Source organism: Lactuca virosa, chromosome 2 (assembly GCF_052849685.1).
Source record: "Lactuca virosa cultivar CGN04683 chromosome 2, Lactuca_virosa_CGN04683_v6, whole genome shotgun sequence".
Classification (NCBI taxonomy): domain Eukaryota; kingdom Viridiplantae; phylum Streptophyta; class Magnoliopsida; order Asterales; family Asteraceae; genus Lactuca; species Lactuca virosa.
The window spans coordinates 197,219,198-197,227,120 of record NC_136427.1 but is presented as its reverse complement, the minus strand read 5'-3'; the positions used below and the strand labels follow the sequence as shown (position 1 = coordinate 197,227,120).

General features: G+C 30.6%; 1 long non-coding RNA gene across 1 annotated transcript; it reads right to left on the bottom strand.

Annotated features, from left to right (window-relative positions):
• Window positions 1–912: 912 nt before the first annotated feature.
• LOC145159973 (uncharacterized) lies at window positions 913–3,074 on the bottom strand. Its single transcript, XR_013737973.1, has 3 exons — window positions 2,961–3,074; window positions 2,808–2,874; window positions 913–1,444 (listed from the first exon to the last, which is right to left on the bottom strand). It is a non-coding gene; the product is annotated as an uncharacterized LOC145159973 (long non-coding RNA).
• Window positions 3,075–7,923: the final 4,849 nt, after the last annotated feature.

Sequence of the window (7,923 nt, the reverse complement as noted above, 5' to 3'; positions counted from 1 at the left end):
TGGTTTGTGGTTTTTGGAGGAAAGTTAAATGGTACTCAAACTATAAATATAACAAAACTAGTTTATAACTTGTGGGACAGTTATAAAATTGATTAAACTTTCATACTATTAACTCAAAATTATTAATCAATTATTTTAAATAAATTATTAATTAAGAGATATTTTATAAAATCATAATCATTGATTTAAATAAATACATGAAATTATACCATCTTATAATCTGTATTAATTTTATTTTAATTTTTATTCTAATGTTATTAATTTAATGTAATTAAAGTGAGAAATTTAAAATTTGAAATTTGAAATGGTGAATCAATATGTTGACAAGTGACATAACATTAATTAAGAAGTCTATCTAATAGGGTGACAAATGACAAAAGAAGAATAAACTTATTTTTTATTAGAATAGAGAGATTTTGTTTCCTAATTGAAAATATATGTTAGTTAAGATCGGAATACTGTTTATTCAAAAAAAATGTCATGATCTTGGTAATGGACAGGAAGAGTTAATATTTTTTGTCAATATAAAAAAATTAATTGTGGTCCCAATTTTTTATTAGAATCATGGGATTGAATTTGGTCTTTAGAAAGTAAGAAAGGGTACTACGAGTAAGAAGAATTTTTCCATGATCTTACTTTTTGCTGTAAAACGATGATATGTTCAAAGGGTTCAATTTTTATCCTTTGGAATTATAAAAAGTTTTGTTATTTATTACAAAAATTAAACAAAATATAGAAAGATGTAATTTATTTTCAAAATGGTACGTATACTTATGATACAGAGGTTATTAGACTTTTCATAATATCTTTATTATACAAGTCTTTATTCAATGGAGTCGATGGGTGTTATAAAAGAAAAGGCGATAGAGACAAAAATGGAGTAACAAGATTTTAGGAAAGATAAGAAAAAAGTTGTGCTAAATCAACCCTTTTGGAGGTTTAAATTACCTAAATTTTTATACCCATCGAAACTAAATATATAATGACTATTGATGACAATGATTATTAGTATAAGATTAATTAAAATTAATTAAATATTAACAACATCTAGACCTAGGTGAAGATGAGATATCCGACAAGAGACAAAGAGATCGAGAATGTGTTCAAGTTCAACCCTAGATCCCGCTTCCATTGAAACCTGTCTTCCACCCACGATTACCAATCGCTGTTTGCCTTTCACTTAAATCGCAACCACCACCATCATATGCTTGAATGGAATCGCTGCCTTCCTGCGTTTCTAGTGTCGACGTACTAACAATCCGCAACCGACGACCCTCCGTTGAAATCCAAGTCTTCTCCACCTCACAACCCTAGCTCTACATATCGATGATTTTTTATATGACCATCATTCTCATCTTTCTCCAAGTTTCTGGGTTTTAATTTCTTGGTGGGTGTTTGGTTTTTGAGAAATATTGGTTGTGATTTTGTGAATGCTTTTGTGTACCTACATCGGAAAATGACCATCATATAAGGATTAGTTCAGAAAAAAAAAAAAAAATATGAGAGTTCTTGGGGATTAAGTGTCTGCAAGCACTATTACAAAGATGTTCAGATTCAACTGCAGGAATTAGGGCACCGGCAATCACTAATTTGGCACAAGTGGTGGGGGTTTTTATCAGGGAATGATAGGAGTAAGAAAGGGTTGATGAAAGTAATGGGATTTGGGGGATTAATGATGTTTTGAGGGAATTGTGTTGATGAGAAAGCAGCTGTAAGGAAGTCAGCACTTGTTCTAGTGTCAAAGCTAACAGTTCTTCAAGGTGAAGGTGGTGGATTCGATGAAATGTTGTTAAAGATTATGGGCATAGCCTGTTCTGATCAACTCGTGAGCATAAGAAAGGCTGCAACTTCTGCTCTTTCAGAGGTCCAATCTCTATACTTTTCCGTTTTTCATGATATGTCCTTGAGTTCTTTCTATGCATTTTGATGAGTTTTGGGTATCTGTGTTGCAGTTTATAGTTACCCTTGAACAAGAACATGATTTTGGTTTGTTGTTGTTTGTAGACATTCAGGAAGTTTTATGATGACAATGTGACAAAGGAGTGGTTACATTCTGTCCCACGTTTGGTAACAGACAACGAAACAAGCATCCAAGAAGAATGTGAGAATTTGTTTATATATAAGAGAGAAAGAGAGAGCTAAAGAGATGGAGGTAGCCCATAACAGGGGACGAAGAAAAACGGTGTAAGGGTGTTTTTTTTTCCGAAAGAGAGATGGACCCTCTTTTATTTATAATTATAAAAATTATTAAATAAATATTATATTTAAAATAAAATGAAAAATAAATGAAAAACAAATGCATAAGGGTATAACAGACATTTTAATTTTTGGAGGGACCAAATGTGCAACTAAACTAGTTCAGAAAGAGGGTTTGGACCAAAACCAGAAAATGAATATCACAGGACGATTTTTTGCAATTTACTCTCTCTCTCTCTCTCTCTCTCTCTCTCTCTCTATATATATATATATATATATATATATATATATATATATATATAAACTTGTTCATTTAATATATATGTTTGATTTAGATAATAACATAATTAGACCAAATTAACTTTGAACTAAGAATCTAATTTTATTACAAAAGTAAAATTATATAATTAAGGTGAAATTATGACGTGAACTAATGTATAAATTTTTTGGTGTAAAAGTTAAAGATAAAATAATGAAATATTATGTTTTAAAGATAATATGTAATAGAATCTTAAAATGGGAGCTCAATTTCAGAAAATAACAATAATCTTAATAATAATATGAAGTCGCGAATAAATAAATAAATATATAGAAATAGAATCGAATTTTACCTTTCGAGAACACCAATTCCAACAATAAAAGCTTAGGGAAAGTGCAGATGTTATGTGGAATGGCAATCTGCATAACAACATACAAAAGTTGAAGGTTAGAAATTTTGGAATGCATAGAGAGATATTCTAAACAGGTGAAAAGTCAATGGAAACCTTATCATCATTAGACCCAACACCTCTAGTTCTGTAAGGCTCCAAGTAAAATAAGAATCGCTTTACAGCTGCTTCTAGCATGGGAAGAAAAAGGATATGGAGCTCAAACTACTTAAAGGCAAACCAAGATGCCAAAATCCTTTACTTTTGTTGGTAGCTAAATGCCAAAATCGTACTTGTTACTTTCTCTCTGCATTATTTGTTGTATATTGAGCTGGGTACCATTTTCGTGTTCTCTCTGCATTAGCTTTCCCAAATGCATGTTCTGATAATGTCCATGTGGTTTGACAAAATTCACAAATTTAGTCTTTACTAATTTTTTTATGCAAATGGTCATTGTGGTTTGCAAAACTTGCAAAGATGACAATTTTTACTAACACCGTTAGTATTCAGCCGTTAGAGACTGAATCTATAAGGGTATTTTCGTTTTTTAATAAACCACAGGGACCATTTTTGAAATTTTTTTGGAAAAATGAAATAATTGGCTGAAAGAAGGGGGGAAGCCCGAAAATCATGGCCTATACCCCTTATATTACAAGAACCTTTACCAATTGAGCTAAATGATCACTTGGTTATATCTTCCTAAAACTGTTTTATATAATAACGAAAACGTTAATACATAAATAATAAATAAATTACAAAAAACAATTTTTTTTTACATAATTTTTTTTAAATAAAACAAAATGTATTTTAATCGTATTATAAAAATAATAATTTTTTACAAACAATTTAGATGTATTTTTATGTATTAACGTTTTCGTTATTATATAAAACAAGTTTAGAAATATATAACCAAGTGAGCATTCAGCTCAATTGGTAAAGGTTCTTGTAATATAAGGGGGTGTGGAGGTGGTGAGTTCGAGCCTTTCCCGTTTCTTTCATCCAATTATTTCACTTTTTCAAAAGAATTTCAAAAATGGTCCATGTGATTTATCAAATGCCACGAATTCAGTCCCTTTATATTTGAAAAGACGAAAATGCCCTTACAGATTCAGTCCCTAACGACTGAATACTAACGGTGTTAGTAAAAAGGGCCATCTTTGCAAGTTTTACAAACCACAAGGACCATTTAGATAAAAACAATTAGCAGGGACTGATTTTGTAACTTTTGGCAAACCATAAGGATCATTTTTGTAATTTTGTCGTTTTTTAATCATATTTTCAATAAATAAAACAAACTACGAATTAAGAACAACTTGACATGGAATGTTTTACCGAACATATAACATAAAATTCAGTGCATTAAATAAAATAAACTATACAACCTGAGGTTTGTTATTTAGCAAAGTGTCAGAGAACTTCAATCTATAGTTTAATTAACTTCTAAATTTTCTATGTATACAGGTTCTAATTAATTTTTTTAACAAGTAGAGTTATCCTAAAATGGTTGTTTAACAACCCAAATCAGACCACTTCCAACTTTGTGTTTTACTATTTGAATTATTTTACACTATAACTAAAATTATGAAACATTTAACCCACAACAATTGCAATTTAACACATAAAAGTAACTCTAAACAAACTATTCTTGTGGGGCATTGCATAATACAAATGCAAAGACTCTTGGTTATTTCATAATTTGACATAGCCTTCGATCATGGAGTTCCAGGTAAAGCAATTTCTTTGTGGCATTTCATCAAACACTTTCCGAGCATTATCCAAATTGTCACACAATATAGGAAGGAAAGAAACCCCTTTTAAGAAACAAGAGGTGTAACAGTTTTCCTTGTTTGTTCAAGCGATGGGAAGTGATGGTTTGTAATAAACGGGCATACATCTGCAAATCAAGATCAATTTTGTTTAACAGTTAACACAACTGTCAAGGGATATGGGTAGTTCGGTCTAATGAACCTTTGACCAAGACAGGAAGTCTTGATGTGTTTTATTTACAGCATTTTCGATATGTGGAATCATATCAAGTTGACCAAAAGCTTTAAAGTATCGAGCTGTGATTTATTTCCAAGAGTACAGGGCCGATCCTGATGGTGGGCAACCCGGGCGACCGCCCAGGGCCCACGACTCTTAGGGGCCCAAAATTTCTGAAATATATAATATATATACATATATAAAAAATAAATTTTATGTGTATGTCTTCTAAGGGCCCGATTACCAAATTAACCTAACTTTAGCCCAATGAAATAACCTCTTTTTATCTAGACTCTGGAATGCGTTTTGAAGTAACGCTAAGCAAACACTACCGTTTAGGGTGTCTTTCAGGAATCTACATCAGGTGAGAACCAATTAATCAAATCGACACCTCGTGAATCCTAATCGTTGCCTCGTGAATCCTAATCAAAGTAATGATTCATAATCAATTATGTCGCACGACTTCTTCCCTTCTCGTAGTCTCTTACCAGACTTCAGATTATAATCAGTTATGTCGATTGAATGCAAATTTGCAAAGGACCCGACGAATGAGATAAAAACCATAAGGTTAGCTATAGATTTTTTTTGTTTGTATTTTTTCCTCTAATTCTTTTGTTTTTCAACTATTATTAGTTTCTGATTTGATTTCTTATTCATGTTTCTTATATTTTTTTATTATTTATTTTCTGATTTTGTTTGTGCATCTGTGTCTCAGATTGCTGGAGACTGGACTGTCAATTCTTTCTAGCTTTTACCTACGTTTCTTATTTTTTACTTAACAAGGTAATTTTTTTTTGTAGATATCTGATTCAAAACTCAAAAATTTAAATCCAATTCTAATTTTTCTGATGTTTTAGTGTTGTTTCTGATTTTATTTTGTATTCACGTTCCTAGTCATGGTATCTAATCAAATGATGAAAGCTTATATTTTTTTTTTTTTCTGGTTTTGGATGTTCTCAGATTTCTCGAGACTTGACTTTATATCTTCTACCTACGTTTTAGATTTTTTACTTAAGAAGGTAATATTTTTTTGTTGATATATGATTCAGAATTCAAAACTTTAAATCCAGTTCTAATTTTCAGATATTTGATTGTTTGTTTCTGATTTTAATTTGTAGTTGCACCTTGATTTAAATTGAATATGATATTAGGCTTCTACAACTTTGAGACATAAATCATATACCAAAAATCAGATGTAATCTTTTCCCATAAGTAGATAGTGTTTAACTATTGACAATCTACAATGTTTTCCAAAAAACATTTATCTGGAAGCCAAAAAAGGAAGAAACGAATTTTTTTTTGATGCCTTCAATCAAACTTATAAAGGGTCCATGCATAATTTTTTCAAACCATTAAGTTCGTCTAGTTTGATTGAAGAAAAACTAATTTGAATTAAAATGATACTAATTTCTCTTTTAGGTAATGTTGTGGTCATATTTATGTTTCTAATATTAATATTGATTTTTGTGGATTTTGTAACGATGTGCTTATTTTTAAATTAAATTTTATTTATTTATTATTCTAGGGGCCCATTTTCTCTTTTCGCCCTAGGCCCGCAAGACGTTTGGACCGGCCCTGCAAGAGTAGATGTGGCAAACAGAAATACTTCTATGCAACATTGGAGAGGAGGATTTATTGACAAAATTTATAATTAGAACAACAAAAGTGGGAAAGCGGGCAACTAAGGTTGGGGGATTTTTTTTTTAAATATTTTAAATGATAAGTAAATGGAAAATTTGAAAAATAAATATATTAAGATAAAAGATTTTGGTTTTGAGTGTTTGACGGACATGAATATAAATTAACATTCAAATTAAGTGTCGAAACCAAAACTTTAAAACAAAAAGATATGAACAGGTTTAATTTGGTTTAAAAGGTATATAGTATATAGTATATCAAAATTCTAAATAAGATGACTAATATGAAATATTATTACATTGCTTATCAAAATGAAACTCGCTGATATTTTGTATATTGAAATCTTGCAAAAGTGGCTCTAAACTAATATTTTCATCAAAAAAAAAAAATTCGAAGTACAAAACCAATGAAGTACGCTACATAACAAAATCAAATAAAAAATTAATGTGAAAGAACAAAGCAAAACAATTAGCAATTAATATTTGACAAACTATTTATTTTGATAAAAATACAACATAGGACAAAATTAAATAACAAGAGGAAATTGTAAATTTGGTCCACATGGTTTGCTGATTTCTAACGTTAAGTTATGCGGTTTCAAAATTATAAATTTCGTCATTTTTAGTAGGTTTGGTTGAGGATTTACCGATTTAGTCTCCTCATTTAACATCGTCACTATGAGTTAATTCTCTATTAAATGACCATTTTGGCCTTAATATTATTTTGTTTATTTATTGTAAAGATGAAAGGGTGGAAAAAGAATAGTCCTCTCTCTCTCTTTCTTCGAGAGTTGTACTTTTGAAAAATATATACCAAAGTCTAGTGGTTTTATAATTATTTACGGAAACATAGTAGAAATTAGAAAACGTTGTTTTGGAGCACGGGTTTCCATCTCTTTTTATTTAAAATAAAATTAAATGGACTCATCTTCTTCTCACATGCATTGATCTCGCCGGAAAATTTAAAATAGCTCACTGTTAATTTTACTGAAGATATTATTAAGAACCTCATGGTTGTAAACCTAATGGTTTAGCATCTATTCACCATCTTTGCACAGGCTGTACTCCATCCATTTCACCATCTCTCCACTACATATTGCTACAACTTGGTTTGGTCGTTTCTCTGTTTTCACCCAAAATCTAGCCGTTTAGCTAATCTTCATAAATAATGGATTTCAAATATAATCTATACACAAGCTTAGTTTTTTAATGCTTCTTACTGTCTTGCCTTTGAGTTTGGTTTACTTGCCAGAGACCATTATTATATGGCAATAATATACAATGTTCACTTGATATAATTCATGAGTCCTCTTTAGAAATCATGTATGAATCTAACCCATGTCGATATGGTGGATCTGGTATTTCAGTTACACCCAAATGAGCAGTCGGATATTGACTGTTAAAGCCGCCGCCAGTGTTGTACCCTAGAGCCCTTAAAGAACGATGCAGCTTTCATCTAT